Source organism: Asparagus officinalis, chromosome 4, assembly GCF_001876935.1.
Source record: "Asparagus officinalis chromosome 4, Aspof.V1, whole genome shotgun sequence".
NCBI classification, from domain to species: domain Eukaryota; kingdom Viridiplantae; phylum Streptophyta; class Magnoliopsida; order Asparagales; family Asparagaceae; genus Asparagus; species Asparagus officinalis.
The window spans coordinates 97,927,467-97,947,631 of record NC_033797.1 but is presented as its reverse complement, the minus strand read 5'-3'; positions in this window follow the sequence as shown (position 1 = coordinate 97,947,631).

The window sequence follows — 20,165 nt, the reverse complement described above, 5'->3', positions numbered from 1 at the left end:
GTTGTTCGCGTGCGATTTGTCGATCTCGTCGCCTCGTTGGTTCGTCGATTTGTGCCGAGCTGTGCTAAGAGACCTATAAGCAGTTTTATATGCCTACAATAATTTGCATGTATCTGACAAGCGTGGCATTCTCGTGCATGTTCGATTGCGTCACGAACCATTGTTGGCCAAAAATATCCCATTCTTCTGATGCGATCATACAGTTTGGGACCAGGCTGATGTGCACCACATTCTCCTTCGTGCGCTTCCTTAAGAACTTCTTCTGCTTCTTTGTTCGAAAGGCATCGGAGTAACAAACCATCATACTCTCTACGGTATAATGTATGGGTCTCGGTATTATAGAAGAATCTTGGCGCTCTTCGGCAAATTGATTCCCTTTCTTTTACGTCTTCTGGCAGAATACCATACTGGACGTAGTCAATGATGGGAAAACGCCAATCTCGGGACTCAGACCCAATTTGAGTTGAATTCACCTCCTTGGCGTTTACGTTTCCGTCATCTTCCTCTTCAATATCCCTACTGTATATGGGTATGCAGAGTTGATGCGTCCTCACTGTGACTAACAGCTCAGTTTCGGGAGGCTGCGCAAGTGATACTGCTAGTGCTGCCAGTGCATCCGCATAAGCGTTCTGGAGACGAGGGATATATTCAATGAAGAATTCTTCAAAAGATTCTGCCATTTTGATGGCTTCCTGGTGGTACGGGATCAGGTCCTGGTTCCTGACTTCATACTCTCCACGGACTTGGTTGACTATCAATTGAGAATCCCCAAAGGCTTCGAGATATTTGACCCCCAGCTCCTTAGTGAAACTGAGCCCAATAAGAAGCGCGTTGTATTCGGCTACGTTATTGGAGCACAGACTAGTCAATGAATAAGCTCGAGGCATCACATGCTTTCCCGGGGAGATTAAGACAACTCCAACCCCGGAGGAAACTGTAGAACCTCCTGGGGTTATTACCCTATTAACTGACCTTGAAGCACCATCGAAATATAATTGCCATACTTGTTGGTGCGACGTAGTGTTAACCTCGTGGGTTTCATCCAGCAAGTCATCATATACTTCTGCCGTATCTGTGGTCGGGTTTGCCGCCAGAAGATCACAAATCGCTTGACCCTTGATCGACTTCTGCTGTTTAAAGTGCAAATCATATTGGGACAAGAGAAGGGCCCACTTCGCTAACCGCCAATTCATAGAGGCCGGTTGTGTCATAAATACCCGTACTAGATTAACGTTGGAAATGACGTAAATCGTCTGTCCAACCAAGTAATGCCGCATCTTTTGCATCACGAACACCAATGCGAGGCATTCTCTCTCAATCATCGGATATCGAGACTCGGCGCCTATCAAGGTCCGACTTAGGTAATAAACTGCCTGTTCGTGACCGTTATCGTCGTCTTGTGCTAGTAAAGCACTTATCGAGTGGTTCATCACCTTGATGTGCAATAAGAACAGGAGGATTCGTCAGATACGTTTTAATATCTTCGAATGCTTTTTGGCAGGCATCGTCCCAAATGAATGACACCCCTTTCTTGTTTAGCTTAGAAAATGGTTGGCACTTCCCAAAAAGATTTGAGATGAACCGCCAGATGTAAGCTAAATGCCCTTGCAATCCTCTGAGCTCTCTTAGATTTCTAGGAGGTTGCAGTTCATGTATCGCTTTCACCTTATCGGGAGAACATCGTCTTCAAGTCCTTGATGTGATCTTCTTTGTTGTGGCTTTTCACAACCAAATCATCAACGTAGCATTCGACTATTTTCCTGAGATGTTCTTGGAAAATCTTAGTCATCGCTCGTTGATACGTGGTGCCTGCATTCTTTAGACCGAATGGCATCACCGTGTAGCAGAATACACCAAGGGGCGTTCTGAATGCTGTATGCTTCTCCTCTCGGATAAATCCTGATTCGATCAATTTCTTAACCTCTGCCTCAATAGCTTCCATTATCTGCGGATGAAACCGTCTTTGCTGTTGTTTGACAGGTTTGGCATACGGCTTAATATCGAGGCGGTGCATTGCCACATTGGGGTCGAGCCCTGGCATATCCTCGTAGTTCCACGCGAAGACGTCAATGTACTCCCTGATGAGAGCAATTAACTCCTCCTTCTCATTTGAGGGAAGACTATCGCTGATGAATATCGGCTTTGGGTTGGCCTCGTCGCCCATGTTAACTTGGACTATTTTATCCTCAGTGGGGGGTTCTCTCTGTTCGAACCTGTCACCATACTGCATATTCAGATGATGAACCCACGGGTCTTCCCATGTTGGCATTTGATCATCGTCCTCCATTGTAGACGGATCAGCTGTAGCCATGTTTACCATTAGGGCTTTGAATGCCTCCCCTGGTTTCCTTGGACAACCGCAGCAACTCATACAGCGTTATCCATGCTGGAATATTGGCTAGTTGAGCCATTATATCGAAGACTTGCGGAGTTTTCGAGCTTTCCGGTTTGTCTCTTCCAATCGGGCGACTGAAACGAGATTGCTTCGGATTCTGTACCTCCTGGGGATTCTTCTCCTTCGATTTATTCACAGGCTATTGTCGAGCCTCTGCGCCCGGTGTAGGACTCGTAATCACCCCCATCTCTGTGAGAGTTTTGGCTGGTCCTCATTTATTCACCCCCTGCTCACTAGGTGGCGGATAGTTGTAGTGATACTCATTTCCGATTCGGGTCGCAAAAACTTCTTGTTCTTCTTCAGAGAGCGGGAAAGCTAAGATTCTTTCGTCATCTTCTCCTGGGATAGCAGAGACTCCGCAGCAAGACTTCCCTTTCCCTTTGGACTTCTTCTTGGATGACGACCCGGCCCATTGTTCATCTTCAATCAGGTCGGGGTGAACCCAGAGGATTTCACCATTTGGGGCTGTATGTGGCACAAGTCCTTTTTGGCGCTGTCCATGCGGGTCGTCGTTTATTGTCTTCATTCCCACTTTAGTGATGCGTTTTGGTTCAAACCACGCCGTGGGCACTGATCCAAAACTGATTGAAACTGCGTTTTCACTAGCATTCTCGTTACCACCTCCTGCATTGACGGGAGGATTATTGGTATTACGAGCTTCATTTGTATCCTCGTCTTCCAGATTAACCGGGTTACGACGACTTAGCTCACCTTGCTGGTTCGTCAATGCCTGGATTTGCTAGTCATGCATTTCTCTCATGTTTTGTATGGTCATCTGCATTTCGAACCTGAAGGTTTCTTGTTGCTTAGCTAAGGCGTCTTCAAGCATTTTGGCCACTTGCTCCGCACTTATCATAAGTGCCTCGCGGGGTTGTCCCTCGCTGGATACTGTATTATCTGAAATGACCGCGGAGCCGGCATCAGATTCTTCATCTTCCGAAGAGAGTCTTGTTCGAACCCTACCATAAGTTGCTCGCTTGATGGTTCCGGACTGCAGACGGGTTCTAGGCCGGGATGCTTTCAGAATCGATTCGAGATTGTCCCGCGCCGACGTCCCTCTGCTGGTCATGTTGGTGGTGACGCTCAGAAATTCTCCATCTTCAACCACCGTTCTTCTTCGTCGGAAACGCCTAGGCCTTGGTTTCGGCGTTTTAGTACTGAGCCTCTCGAAAACCGAAACTCGTTCGGGGACCGCCTTGATGCAGCTGCATTCAGACAATACTGCCCGAATGAGTTTGGAACAGGGGCACTGAGTTTCCTGTTCTTGGGGATTCCTTTTCCTGGTTTTATTCGAACCCCCAGCACGATAGTACAACTCGTCTGCTTGACGATCGGAGTAACCTATCGTGTGTTGACACGACTTCTCAGGTATAACACTATCGTCATCAGACGATAATGTTTTCTTCTGAGGGGAAATTGCTTTCTTAGGGCTTTCGAAAGTCACGCGCCTCGATACATGCCTTTTTGGGCGTGAGTTCTCGGCGGGCTCCCGGACTTCAATGCGCAAGTTGGTGCGCGTAACTGCCCTGGTCTCTTTGTCATGTTGAGGGTAACGACGACCCCCAGCATGTTGCGTCGTTCGGGGCTTTTTTATCGGGCCCAAACATTCTTGAATTGGAGCCTTGACTCGCTCATCGGGAATCGGACCGAGACGCTCCAAAACTGGCTTCTTCTTTCGGGATGACTCTGCATGATCTCCCGTAGAAGCTATTGGGATTACCGGCGACTTTGGTTGATTCACCGGAGGTTGAACTTTGGTTGGAGGCTGCTTCGGCCTCCACACTTGGCGGGTTGATGGCGGCTTTTTGGCCACTCTTCCTTTCTTCAATTCATCGGCCTTCTGCACGAGGATTCTTGTTTGTGCAAGTAATGCGCGGTGTTTGTGAATCCGCTCTTCGAGTGTCGAACGGTTCCGTTTGACCCGGATCCATTCGTTCGTCGGCGGCTTGGAGGAACCGCCATTCTTCAGTTGTTGAGGCTGTTTGCCTCTCCTATTCTTCAGATCCGCGTTGTAGCGGACCCCGTCTGTGGACTCCATCGCTTTGGCGAATAGCCGCGCAAGGCGTTGTCGTCGCCTCTAGCGGGCTCTCTTCGAGAGAGTCACAACGCCCTCAACAGTAGAAGCGTTGACAAGAATAGGTTTGACCTCGTTGGAGGTCGGTGGAACTTCACCCAACGCCACTTTGGCGTCAGTTGGGGTGAGAGCATCGTTGGTATTCTGAACTTCTTCAAACCAACGAGCTTTTCTCCTGGAGGAGAACTTCTTAATTTGCGGGGGGAGGTTGATCCGGACGAGGACGAAAGGTACTCCTCGAACTTGGCCTGGTCGAATTCATACTCGACCTCCTCCTCGACCGGGATTGGAATCCGCGGCTGCGACGTGACGATCTGGGCAGCGAGATCGGTGGCTCCCACTGTGGTCGCCAGATTATTCGCGGTGAAAATTGTCTTCATTGAATTCATTGTTATCTTGAATAACTGTTTTTCGGTTACAAAAGATCCGGTCTTTTTTAGATCCGATTACAACGAAATCAAGGAAAAAGAAAAAATTACAACTTTCCTTTTAGAACAAATCGCAAGATCCTGTTTTGCGGTCTCTTGCTTGTGTGGGTTCTTTGCCGACGCCGGGGTTAATCCATGGACCACCGCGCGATCTAGATCCGATCGGATCTACGCAGTATGACGGGTATTATTTCACCAAGGAAATAATAGCCGGGGAGGATTAGTTCACCAAGGAAATAATCGTCCAAATCTCGGGATCAAAGGCCAAGCTTTGATCCGGAGTATGCCTGCGTAGATCTGAGATCCGGTCCTCTCGAACACCTGTCTTTTGTGACGTAGACGCTCGCCGAGAATCAGATCTGAATCTTCAAGTTCTCAAGTCTTCAAAACTCCAAGCTCGATCTTCAGTTCGGCAGAGTTTCGGCTCTCAAAGTTCTAACCTTTTCAAATGAACAACCCTTGGCCTATTTATAGGCACCAAGATCTGTGCCAAGGCACAGATCTGGGCAGAGGAGCTCGGCCACCGAGCCACCCTCTGGTGGCTGCGGTTTTGGCTGAGCCACCCTGGGGTGGCTCGGCCTTGGCCGAGCCACCCTGGGGTGGCTCGGCATGGGCCGAGCCACCCTGAGGTGGCTCGGAGGGTGGTCGGCTTGGGCTGAGCCACCCTGAAGTGGCTCGGTTTGGCCGACGCCCTCAGGGGGTGTTTGGGTTCCGTCGTTTTGTCGTTTGTTCCCGTTTTGTCCGTGATTCGGTTGTGTGGTTGATTTGTTTGGACTCGATTTGTTGACCTGATTTAGCAGTAAATCCACTTCTGAGTTCGAGTCCGAAACCGATCTTGATTCGGTCATGATTCATCCGAGTCCGCTCTTGTTTGGATGACTCGTAGACTCCCCGAACCGTTGGCTTGATTCCGCACGCGAATGGATGTATTCCATTGCTTGCGTGCGATTCGTCAACCTCGTCGCCTCGTTGGTTCGTCGGTTTGTGCCGAGTTATGCTAAGGGATCTATAAGCAATTTTATACGCCTACACTAACCTGGAAAACTCTAGTCCACCTGATGCATGATGTCTAGGTAGTTCCTTTTGCCAAAAGCCGGCATGCTAACCATCCGCCTTCAAGGCCTTACTAAAGATTCAGACTCAGAAGGAACCTTGGCTGATGAGACGGCAAATGGAGTTCCAACTCATCTTCATTTATTAATGAGTCATTTCTATGAAAGCAAGAAAAATCCAATGGAAAGAGATTCTATATTGGCAGCCTCATCCACTACAAAATTGACTTTAGAGCAGAGGCAAAGCAAGATCACAAGTGGTTCAACCGCCTTTGAGCATCAAATGCCCGCAAGAGATATTTTTCATACTAATGTAAAATATAAAACTGATGAAATGTTATTTAATAGGAATTTACTCTGATCTCACAGGGATCAAGGCTTCACTATGGCCAAAGACCTAGGCATCATATAAGACCTAGGCAACCCTTACAAGCCCTTGGCTCTTTATCAAGGTAAGCCCAAGGCATAACATATGATCGATTCCTCCGGCTCTCATCGATCATCATGGACAAGTCCTTGGTACCTCATCAGGAATAAACCCAAGACACAACCCTTTGGCCAACTCCTACAGTTGTCTCTCGGTGTTAGGGGAAAGAAAGCCCTTGTCAACTCTCACGAGTTCTAGGTATTCGACTCCTCAATCGAATTTCAAGACCTTGGTACCTTTTCAGGGTAAACCCAAGGCACAACGACTCCTCAGTCGGATAACAAGCCCTTGGCTCTTTATCAAGGTAAGCCCAAAGCATAACATATGGTCGATTCCTCCGGCTCTCATCGATCATCATGGAAAAGCTCTTGGTACCTCATCAAGAATAAACCTAATGCACAACTCTTTGGCCGACTCCTACAATCATCTCTCGACCTTAGGGGAAAGAAAGCCCTTGTCAACTCTCACGAGTTCTAGGCATTTGGCTCCTCAGTCGAATTTCAAGACCTTAGTACCTCTTCAGGGTAAACCCAAGGCACAACGACTCCTCAGTCGGATAACAAGCCCTTAGCTCTTTATCAAGGTAAGCCCAGGGCATAACATATGGTCGATTCTTTCAGCTCTCATTGATCATCATAGACAAATCCTTAGTACATCATTAGAAATAAACCTAATGCACAACCCTTTGGTCGACTCCTATAGTCGTCTCTCGGCCTTAGGGGAAAGAAAGCCATTGTCAACTCTTACGAGTTCTAGGCATTCGACTCCTCGGTTAAATTTCAAGACCTTGGTACCTCTTCAGTGTAAACCCAAGGCACAACGACTCCTCAGTCAGATAACAAGCCCTTGGCTCTTTATCAAGGTAAGCCTAAGGCATAACATATGGTTGATTCCTCTCGCTCTCATCGATCATCATGGACAAGCCCTTGGTACCTTATTAGGAATAAACCCAAGGCACAACCCTTTGGTCGAGTCCCATAGTCACTACTCGAGTTATTAAGACCTAGGCATCTACATAAGACCTAGGCACCTAACCTCAGGGTTGCCACTCTGCCAAAAGGTATTCATAAAGCTAAGATATGAACATTGAATATATGACTAATACTTAATTGATCTAAAAACTTAAGTGGTCATCTGTCAAGTTTTAGTCAATTAAACACTCCGCCAAACTAAGGCACCAAGTGAACTAGTTGTCATAAGTCCCCCAACACGGGTTGACACATCACAACTAACTCACTTTAGCCAACATCTCAAACAAAATCAAGGCTACAAAGCCAAAAGAATATAAATAATGAAGGCAAGCTCAAGAATGAGGAAAAAAATTAAAAGTTTCATTCAATAAGAGTAAACATCGTTACAAACTTCTCTATAAAAAATAAAAGAAAAAAATTTGAAAGATGTAGGTCTTCAAAGCTCTCGACCAGATTTAGGAGTTAGACTTGGTGAACTCCTGGTGGAAGCAATTGTATAAGATTCCCCAGGGGTCTCAATAGCAGGCTCGACCACATACTCATTCGTTGATAAATCCAACCCACCCCTAATTCTCTCGACATCTTTCAACAAGTTAAGATAACAGGAGATGTAGAAAGAATAAAAGTGATCTGGAATGGGATTAAAGTCACGGGGCACTAAGGAGGCGAAGTAATCAACCCCAGCTTTACATGCAAAGGCTACTTCAGCCTTCCCTTTAGGGCTATGATGCCAGTCATCGACAACCTTCTTTTTATGCTGCTCTGAATCGAAATGAGCGAGTCGGTCCTCCAATTTCTCAACAAGGGCCATGGGCGTTTGAAGCTTTGATTGTAGCTCTTCAAAGTCCTTCATCATCTTTTCGAGAGACAGACGACTTGATCGAGCCTCTGTGATGCGGCATAATTATATACCAAAAATTGCAAGTGCACAATTTATCAAGTTATAGTATAAAAAGATATCGATCCCACGAGGAAGGTGATTTTAAGAGATTATTAAACTTGGTTCTTATATTTTGTGCATGACAATTAGGAATAAAGAATAAGTGTGATTTTGTTGAGTGATTGTTATGAATATATGCAAAAGATAATAAATTGAATTTTAGAAGAGAGAAGGAAGAATTAAAGAATAAATGAAATCACAAGGCAAGAAATATGAATTAATAAAATCAAGAAATAAAACTAAGAATGAAAAGAAAATTTAAGAAAGTCAAGATGGAGGATTCAAAAAAGGTAAGAAATCTAGAATATAATCCACTAACCAATTTCAATTATAAAATATAAACTATTCTCTTTTTATCATATTTCAACTTAGATTTATTAAGCATAGATTATCAAACCATTTAAGGAAAGTGTAACCTATCAAATTATCATCTAAGTTAAAATCACTATTCATGATAAGAACAACAACATGATAATAATCCTAGAATTCATAAGCATAACCTATCAAACCATTTAAGATAAGCATAGATTATCAAATTCTTCTTCTACCGATTAGTTCTCTAGTTGATTATCCTAAACATGAACATTTTAAGTACAAGAGAATAATTCATACAATATAAAAGAAATTAGACTAGTTTCATACAATTCTAAGATTCCTACAAGAATTAAATTCACATCTTAAGAAATAAAAACAAGAAAAAGAAGACTAATTACAAAATTAAAAAGAAAAGAAAAATCTAAACTATGAACAAGAAATAAATCTAATTACAAAGAAAATAAAAATCTAAACTACAAAATAAATTGCAGAAATTAAATGCAAGAAAAATAAATCTACTCTACAAATTAAAGTGCAAAAAGAAAATAAAAAAGACAAGAAAGTAAATCTATACTACAAGCATGAATTTAAATCTAACTAATAAGCAATAATAAAGAAATTACTAAAAAGAAATAAAAGAGAAAAGAAATGCAAACCTTCAAATTGCTCTTCATCTGCATCCTCATCATTCTACAAAGAGGAGAAAGAACAAATTTAAAGAGGAAAAAATTATTTTTATTAATTGCAACTAAAGTTATAATTTTTGGAAGGCCTTCTCAATTAAGAGTAGCCCTCCTCTCCAAAAGGAGTTTACAAAATTTTCACACCCTTAACCCCTCACTCTCTACCCCTATTTATAGTATTCTTCAATGAATATGAGCCATTGGATTTGTCTTGAGCCCCAAGTAACAATCTCCACCTTTGAATTATTTGATTTTCAAAAAAAATCCAAAAATAAATGAATATCAAGCTGCTGCAGCAAAGTCCACATCCGGTCCATTTTGATTTTCAGCTCAATGCAACAAAAAGTCTGGTCATTTGCTTCATGAAGAGCCGGCTAAGTCTTTGGCCCATTTTATTTGTTGATTTTCCAAAATTATAACCACAAGTCCGGTCTACAAGTTCCGGCCTCCAACATGATTTTTTTTTCGGCCCACATTTGCTTTTTGCTATAGTGACCGGCCCAATTGGAATTTCTCCTTTGTGAACAAAAATCAACACTGTAGCAGGTCCATGTCCGGTCTTGATGAGAATTAAGTCCAGCAGCAACAAAAATCTCCTTAAGTCCGGCCCAATTGTGTTTAAAAGCCAACTCCGGTCCATCATTTGAGCTTCCCATTTGATTTTCAATTTGCAAGCAAGTCTAGGCCCACACTTGATTTCTTGTGATTCAAACTTGCAACAACCAAATTGATTTCGGCCCATATGTTGCAGCAATGAAGTCCGCAGGTGGTTTTGTAATCTTTGCATAAAAGTCCATTCCATTCCACTCTTTTCATCCAAGTCCACCAAGTCTTTGGTGTAATCATTTTTCTTGATGGGCTTTGGGCTTCAAAAATGCTACAAAATAGAGAAGAGAGATTTTTGAGGGGTTTTTACATTTAATAATATTTATTTATATTTGGAGCTCGTTCCTTAACTTCTAAGGCTTCTAACCTCCGCAGAATCGTCGCCATCTTCGCTTCAGATGCAATGTTTGACTCCAGGGAAAGACCACTAGACTTAGATTGGGAAACAGATGAAACCCTGTCATCACAGTTTTCCCACTGCATTGTTTTCTCGGATAGACTCTCTAGGAATTCCCAAGCTTCATCGGCGTTTTTTCTCATAAAATCTCCCTGACACATCGATTCTAAAGATGTTTTTGAAGAATAGTCCAATCCTTCATATATGACTTGGCACAATCGCCATTTTTCTAGACCGTGATGAGGACATTGGATTAAAAGATCTTTAAATCGGTCAAAGTATTTCCAGAATGGCTCTCCCGGGACAATTTTGAAATTCTGAATGCTGTTCCTAAGCTTTACCGTTTTGTGAATAGGGAAAAATTTCTTGAGAAAAACGGTGACAAATTCCTCCCAAGTTGAGATGGAATTTATCGGTAAGCTGTACAGCCATTTTTTAGCTTTGTCCTTTAGAGCAAATGGAATAAATCTAAGCTTAATCGCATCTTCGGTTAATTCTCTCATTTTTATCATAATACATACTTCCTCAAATTCCGAGATAAATATATATGCATCTTCTGTTTCATTACCTAGGAATTTGGGAAGCATGTTAATGAAATGCGGTCTAAGCTCGAAATTTGCTCCATTTACTTCGGGGAGTCTTATGCAAGATGGAATTGCATTTCTGGTGGGGTAACACATATCCTGAAGAACTGGTTGATTTGCCATTTTTTGGATTGGTTCAACACGGATTAAGCGATGAAAATTATCCCGAACCCAAAATTGCATACACCAAAACAATTTTTTTTTTTTTAAGGAAGGAAAGAAAATTAGTTTTTTTTTAATGAAAAGATAAAGAAAATTAGTTTTTTTTTATATGAGAAGATAAAGAAAAAGAAAAATCCTAACTAAAACAAATCAAGGCAATCACTTTTCAATCAACTCTAACTCTAGGGTTTAGCCTAACTCCACTAGACCAGCTCCTAACCAAAAATTCCTACAGTGAAAAGATCAAAGTTTTACCCAGGTAGTTAGCCAGGTAAGGATAGTACTAGAGGGTGATCAAAGATCAATTAAGTACCTCTTTCCTTGCGGAGCGCTTTACGCAACCCCTAAACCTTGCCTTAGACACCAACTATTCTGAGAAAACTTAAACCGTTCACTTAAGGATTTCTTGTTCCTTATTGAGCTCGAATCCTTAGGGGCCAACGTCTAATGAGTTTTAGAAGGCTTGGGTTTGTGAAGTGAGGAATTAGTGATTTGTGGGCTAAGGAAAGGGTGATGAAATCCCTTACCTTATCTTGATTGGGGTTTTGCCCTTAAGAATGATTTAAGTGTGTGCCAAATCAAGTGCTACAATCACTTTGGTGAATTCCTACACTATATGAAATGCAACCCTAGAAATTAAAAGCGACTAAAAAGGATGGTAAAAAGAAAATCTTTATATTTTTTAATTATGGTCAACAATAATCAAAAGTGAGAAGGGGAAAATTGTTTGAGTTTATTATCTTGTTAGTTAATATCTAAGTGAAAGATGGATTTTATTATGGTCAACAAAAATAAAATCTTTTTTTTTAAATCCTAATTGTCTCTAATTGTGAAGCTAGCTAAAGAGGGTGGAATTGAAAACTAGAAAGAAGACTTACCCGAAAGCAATGCTCCAAATTCTTGATCTTCAATCCAAGATTTTCAAGCTCCAAGCGGTTCCTTCACAAGAAAAATACACAAGTTAAAGAATCAAGTTAATAAAATCCTATTTTAGCACCTTCCCCGGCAACGGCGCCAAAAACTTGATGCGGCATAATTATGTACCAAAATTGCAAGTGCACAATTTATCAAGTTATAGTATAAAAAGATATCGATCCCACGAAGAAGGTGATTTTAAGAGATTATTAAACTTGGTTCTTATATTTTGTGCGTGACAATTAGGAATAAAGAATAAGTGTGATTGTATGAGTGGTTGTTTTGATTTATGTGCAAGAGATAATAAATTGAATTTTAGAGAAGAAAGAATCAAAGAATAAATGAAATCACAAGGTAAGAAAGAAGAATGAATAAAATCAAGAAATAAACTAAGAATGAAAAGAAAATTTAAGAAAGTCAAGATGGAGGATTCAAAAGAGGTAAGAAATCTAGAATATAATCCACTAACCAATTTCAATTACAAAATATAAACTATTCTCTTTTTATCATATTTCAACTTAGATTTATTAAGCATAGATTATCAAACCATTTAAGGAAAGTGTAACCTATCAAATTATCATCTAAGTTAAAATTACTATTCATGATAAGAACAACAACATGATAATAATCCTAGAATTCATAAGCATAACCTATCAAACCATTTAAGATAAGCATAGATTATCAAATTCTTCTTCTACCGATTAGTTCTCTAGTTAATTATCCTAAACATGAACATTTTAAGAGAATAATTCCATACAATATAAAGGAAATTAGACTAGTTTCATATAATTCTAAACTTCCTACAAGAATTAAATTCACATCTTTAAGAAATAAAAACAAGAAAAAGAACTAATTAAAAAAATAAAAAGAAAAGAAAAATCTAAACTATGAACAAGAAATAAATCTAATTACAAAGAAAATAAAAATCTAAACTACAAAATAAATTGCAGAAATTAAATGCAAGAAAAATAAATCTACTCTACAAATTAAAGTGCAAAAAGAAATAAAAAGACAAGAAAATAAATCTACACTACAAGCATGAATTTAAATCTAACTAATAAGCAATAATAAAGAAATTACTAAAAAGAAATAAAAGAGAAAAGAAATGCAAACCTTCAAATTGCTCTTCATCTCCATCCTCATCATTCAACAAAGAGGAGAAAGAACAAATTTAAAGAGGAAAAAATTATTTTTATTAATTGCAACTAAAGTTACAATTTTTGGAAGGCCTTCTCAATTAAGAGTAGCCCTCCTCTCCAAAAGGAGTTTACAAAATTTTCACACCTCTAACCCCTCACTCTCTACCCCTATTTATAGTAATCTTCAATGAATATGAGCCATTGGATTTGTCTTGAGCCCCAAGCAACAATCTCCACCTTTGAATTTGCTTTTTGTTCTAACCCAACATAAGAGGCCCATATGATTTATTTGATTTTCAAAAGAAAATCAAAATCCAATTTTGCAACAATCAATTTTCGGCCCAATGAGCTCCATATGATTTTCACAAAATGAAAACTAAGCAAGTCCGGTGCATTCTAAGTCTTTGGCCCATTTTATTTGTTGATTTTCCAAAATTATAACCACAAGTCCGGTCTACAAGTTCCGGCCTCCAACATGATTTTTTTTTCGGCCCACATTTGCTTTTTGCTATAGTGACCGGCCCAATTGGAATTTCTCCTTTGTGAACAAAAATCAACACTGTAGCAGGTCCATGTCCGGTCTTGATGAGAATTAAGTCCAGCAGCAACAAAAATCTCCTTAAGTCCGGCCCAATTGTGTTTAAAAGCCAACTCCGGTCCATCATTTGAGCTTCCCATTTGATTTTCAATTTGCAAGCAAGTCTAGGCCCACACTTGATTTCTTGTGATTCAAACTTGCAACAACCAAATTGATTTCGGCCCATATGTTGCAGCAATGAAGTCCGCAGGTGGTTTTGTAATCTTTGCATAAAAGTCCATTCCATTCCACTCTTTTCATCCAAGTCCACCAAGTCTTTGGTGTAATCATTTTTCTTGATGGGCTTTGGGCTTCAAAAATGCTACAAAATAGAGAAGAGAGATTTTTGCTACAAAAATAGAGAAGAGAGATTTTGAGGGGTTTTTATATTTAATAATATTTATTTATATTTTTATTCAATTATGTGCAAACTAATCTAACAACAATTATTAATGGTATATTTATTCATATAAAATAGATAATGATGGTATAAAATTATAATAAAATATGATTATCAAATACCCCCATACCTAAACTTTTGCTAGTCCTCTAGCAAAGAAAATAAAAAGAAAATCCTAATTCACTTTCGTAGGAATCGCGATTGTATATATTTAGCGTATACAACAAGCCTTTAAACCCCTAGGTTACCCTAGTGGATGAGTTGTAGTCTCGTGAGGGTTTGCAGTGAATATACCCACAAAATTCGGTCAACTTGCCAAGTTAAATAAGTCAGTAAATAACAAATTTTCCTTGATATATTTAAACATTCTAATTGAAGCTAGTTAATAATCAAGAAAACGTTTTTATATATAACTCCAATGTAAATCCCCTAGAAAATCTTTTTCATTATAGCAATACAAAACCAAGTCAAATCTTAGAAATTTAATTAAAAAGTTTTGAAAAGAACATGCCAACTCTTTGTTTTAAATAACTTTCAAGTCTCTTGATCAAAAATTGTTTTTCAAGACCATATATACAAAACAACAATATATATATAAAAACAATGGTTAGTGTTATATATATATTTTTTTTTCACTCTCTAATTCTTGGTGATTGTTTTCTATTTTAACGGGCTTTCTAAGTGACCATTTAACGAGTTTTGGGCCAATGAATCCCAACCCAATTGGGCTTAGGTCATTAAGTATAGAGATACTCCTTGGGCTTAATTGCTCAGTCAACTTAGGCTTTATAAGATAGAATCACCTTGAATTTAAGAGTTTTTTTTTTGGTGGTGCCCCTTTTTCGCACTCTTCTTTTATAAGGTTAGTTTTTTTTTAATATATATATGTGTAAGTATATATAGTCTTAAAAAAAATTGTGTAAATCAAGATAACTTGAAAAAAATATTTTCAACTCTAAGTTAAGCATGCAAAAATTTCATTATTTTTAATTAAAAATCTAAGGTAAGACTTAAGTAAGATATACTAGTTGAAAAATCATTTCTTAATAATTTTATTTGGAGTTATCATAAAAGGTGAACTTGAATATGTCACTAACTAAGAATTAGAAAATTTAAAATCTATCAATTTGATCAATTATTACTTAACTCTATTAATTTGGCAAGTGACAATATTTTTATAATTTTTTTTTTAACAAAAAGAAATAAAAATGCAACTAAAAAGGTAAAATAAAGAGGAAAATATGTATTTCTCACCCCCACACCTAAATTTTGCATTGTCCTCAATGCAAATTCGCTGAAGCACAAAGTAAAGCAGATAAAATTGAAGAACTTACAGTTGCTCGGTTGACAATGATGATAAGAATCTGCAATTACTGTTAGTATGAGGATGAAGAAATCAAATAAGAGAAAAATTGTAAGTAATTATTTTTATTTTATTATTATTTTTTTTAAAAAAAACAAAAGAATTTTTTTTTTAAGAAACAAAAGGAAAATTAGTTTTTTTATAGATAATGAGGTTCATGAAGAACCAACACATCTTCCTCTCCAAGCGTAGAAAATTCTAAAAAATGTTTCAGACGTTGACCATTTATTTTAAAAATATTACCATTTTTAGGATTTTCTATCTCGACAGCTCCATGTGGAAAAACTTGTTTAACAAAAAATGGACCAGTCCATCTTGATCTCAATTTTCCCGGAAAAAGATGCAATTTCGAATTGTACAATAAAACTTTCTGTCCTAGAGAGAAATTTTTTCGCAAAATTGATTTGTCATGAGAAATTTTTGTTTTCTCTTTGTAAATTTTTGAGTTTATGTATGCATCATTCCGAATTTCTTCCAACTCATTTATTTGGAGCAATCTGTTCTTACCTGCTGAGTCTGAGTCAAAATTTAACTGTTTTATTACCCACATTGCTCGATGTTCCAACTCTACTGGTATGTGGCAAGCTTTCCCGAATACCAGTCTGTATGGTGACATCCCTAAATTGGCCTTAAAAGCTGTTCTATACGCCCACAGAGCATCACACAATTTTACAGACCAATCTTTTCTGTTATGATTAACTGTTTTTTCTAAGATTTGTTTGATCTGCCTGTTTGTGACCTCTACTTGTCCACTGGTTTGGGGGTGATAAGGAGTTGACAATTTGTGTGTGATTGAATATTTCCTCATCAAAGCCTCGAAAGAACGGTTACAGAAATGTGTACCGTTATCACTGATGATCGCTCGAGGTACTCCAAACCGGGCAAAAATGTTCTCTTTTAAAAACTTGACAATGACCTTGTTGTCATTAGTTTTGCAAGCTACCGCCTCAATTCATTTTGACATGTATTCAACGGCTACTAGAATGTAGACATTTCCAAAGGAATTGGAAATGGTCCCATGAAATCGATACCCCACAGATCAAAAAGTTCAACAGATAATATGGGTTGTAACGGCATCATATTTCTTCTAGTGACTTTCCCTAAAAGCTGACAGCGGTTACAGGTTTTACAAAACTCGAATGAATCTTTAAAGAGAGTGGGCCAATACAGCCCAGATTGGAGAACTTTTTCAGCTGTTTTTCTGGGACCAAAGTGGCCCCCACAGGCTTGCTCATGACAGAAGGATAGAATACTCCTAGTTTCTTCAGTGGGAACACACCTCCTAAAGATCTGATCAGGACAGTATTTGAACAGATATGGATCATCCCAGTAAAAGTATTTTACTTGGGAGAGAAAACGGGATCTATCCTGATTGGACCAATGAGAAGGGATCTGGTTCATGACTATGTAGTTCACAATGTCGGCGAACCAGGGAACAGATTGGATTTCTAGGAGTTGTTCATCTGGAAAATGTTCATTGATTGGAACGGTTGATGTTGGTGCATTTGGGAGTCGAGAGAGGTGATCTGCTACGGGGTTCTCTGTTCCCCTTCTGTCAAGAATTTGAATGTCAAACTCTTGAAGAAGGAGAATCCATCTAATGAGCCGTGCTTTAGCATCCTTTTTGGTCAAAAGATACTTTAGTGCGGCATGATCAGTGAAAACTTTGGTTAAGGAACCGATGAGGTAGGACCTGAATTTTTCTAAGGCAAAGACTACAGCTAAAAACTCTTTCTCTGTGACAGAGTAGTTTTGCTGGGCATCATTCAGAGTCCTACTGGCGTAGTAGATCACATGCGGTTTTCCATCAAACCGTTGTCCTAAAACAGCTCCAATCGCAGAATCAGATGCATCACACATCAGTTCGAATGGTAAGGTCCAGTCCGGTGCATGAATGATAGGAGCTGTGGTTAGCTCCTTTTTCAGATATTCAAAAGCTTTGAGGCAGTCGGGAGAGAAGACAAATGATGTATCCTTGGCTAAGAGATTGGTCAAGGGTCTAGCAATTTTGCTGAAATCCTTGATGAAACGTCGGTAAAAACCAGCATGACCAAGAAACGATCTGACATCTTTGACAGTTTTGGGAGGAGGGAGATTGGAAATGAGATCTACCTTAGCTTTGTCCACTTCGATTCCCCTATTGGAAACTACATGTCCTAAGACAATGCCTTGTTTGACCATGAAATGACATTTCTCCCAATTGAGAGTCAGATTTTTCTCCCTACACCGTTCTAGGACCAGTTTAAGATGATGCAAACATTGGGAAAATGTGTCACCAAAAATGGAAAAGTCATCCATGAAAATTTCGAGAAATCGCTCTACCATGTCGGAAAAAATACTGATCATGCAACGTTGGAATGTGGCCGGTGCATTGCACAGGCCAAAAGGCATGCGTCGGTATGCGAATGTTCCATACAGGCAAGTGAAGGTGGTTTTCTCCTGATCTTCTGGAGCGATAGGGATTTGATTGTAACCTGAATATCCATCCAGGAAACAGTAGAACTCGTGTCCTGCTAAACGCTCTAACATTTGGTCAATGAAAGGAAGAGGGAAATGATCTTTCCGAGTGGCTAAGTTGAGTTTTCTGTAGTCAATACAGACTCGCCATCCAGTTCAGATTCGAGTGGGAATCGGCTCATTAGCCTCATTTTGGATCACAGTGATCCCAGATTTCTTTGGAACAACTTGGACTGGACTCACCCATGAACTATCAGAAATGGGATAAATGATCCAATGATCGAGACATTTCAGAATGTCTTTCCTAACGGCTTCTTTCATCACTGGGTTTAACCTACGTTGAGCATCTCTAGTAGGTTTGGCATCATCTATCAAATGGATTCGGTGTTGAACAATGGTTGGACTAATCCCTTTGATATCAGCCATGGTCCATCCAATGGCTTCCCTATTCTCTCTTAAAACAGCTAAGAGAGCTTCCTTTTGACCGGTAGTCAACTCAGAAGAAATGATAACTGGTAAAGACTCGTTCTCCCCTAAGTAGGCATACTCTAAATTTTCGGGTAGAGGTTTGAGCTCTAACTTAGGGGGTTCCTCCATAGATGGACGAAGTTGGACTCATGGTTCTATCTCTAAAGGCTCTCGTTGCCAGCCAACAGCAAAGACATGATTAATCAACGGTTCTATCTCTAGTTCGTCATCAGAAAGCTCGTCAATCATTAAATCAGATGCATTTGAATCAGACTCACACTCTCCCTCTTGTTGTTCACTGGATATTCCTTGAATGAAATTCACTTCTATGGGTTCATTAGATGGATCACTAGGCTGTCTCCCTAGGTTGAAAATATTAAGATCGACAGTCATATTCCCAAAAGATAATTTCATCTGACCGGTTCTACAGTTTATCAAAGCATTTGAGGTGGCTAAGAACGGTCTTCCTAGAATGACGGAGATTTGACTTTTGAGATTAGAAACGGGCTGCGTTTCCAAGACAATAAAATCAACAGGGAAAATAAACTCTCCAACTTTGATCAGAACATCCTCTACCTCTCCTTTGGGAATTTTTACAGATCTATCGGCTAACTGTAGAGTGCATCTTGTCGGTTTAAGCTCTCCTACACCTAGCTGTTGATAGACTGAATAAGGAAGGAGGTTGACACTGACTCCCAAGTCTAGAAGTGCCTTATCAATGTGAGTGTTACCTATGACGCATGGAATTGTGGGACAACCAGGGTCCTTGTATTTCAAGGGCATGGGTTTCGAAAAAATTTCACTGAGGTTGGCAGCTAAGAAGACTTTCTTGAGGACATTGGTGGTTCTTTTCTTAGTGCATAAGTCCTTCAAGAACTTTGCATAAGAGGGAATTTATTCGATTGCATCTAGAAGAGGGATGTTGATCTTGACCTGTTTAAACGTTTCTAGGATTTTCTCAACCTGCGGGGAGTTTTTTCTAGGTTTGGGTCTATCTGGAAAGGGGGCAACGGGCCTATACCTATCTAGATCAGGCTCAATCTCAAGTTCAGCATTTTGGTCATTGGAAGGATTTGTTTCATCGGAAGGAGTGTTTTGAATGAGAGAAGGGGTTTGATCCGGTGGCATTCTAACCTGATTGTCTATTTGTTTTCCTGATCTCAGAGTGTGAATTGCATTCAGTTGAGCTGGGTTGTTGGAACTGGATCCAGTGTCTTTAGGGTTTGCAACAGGTTGACTTAGAAATTTTCCTTTTTCTCTCTTACTCACGGCAGCGGCTAATTGCCCAAGTTGGGTTTCTAACCGGGCTATGGCTTGTGTGTTCGAGTTGAGCACTTGGCCGGTGGTTTGCATGAATGAATTTACAGTGGTGGATGATTGGGTCAACATGTTGGTAGTTTGTGTAGAAGCTTTGATCATAGCTTCTAAACCCTTTTCTAAGACACTCAAACGTTTGTCATGATCAGAATTTGAAGGATTTGTAGGCTGGTGAGGATGAGGATGTTGGTTTGGAAAGGGTGGGTTAGCTTGTTGGAAATTGTTTGGTGCATTGAACGGGACTGTGTTTCCCCTAGGGAATTGTGGGTTTGATGCGGGAATGAAGTTTTGATTTCCGGGAGAGTTTCCTTGGTTCCAAGCAAAGTTAGGATGATTTCTCCAACTTGGATTGTAGGTTGGAGAAAATGGATCATTTCTAGGCCGCTGAAATGCAGCGTTCATCTGTTCTAATGCATGGTTGTTTCTTAGAAGAGGACATTCCTCTGAAACGTGGGTAGGAGACTGACAGTTATGACATCCCGGGGCAGAAATGTG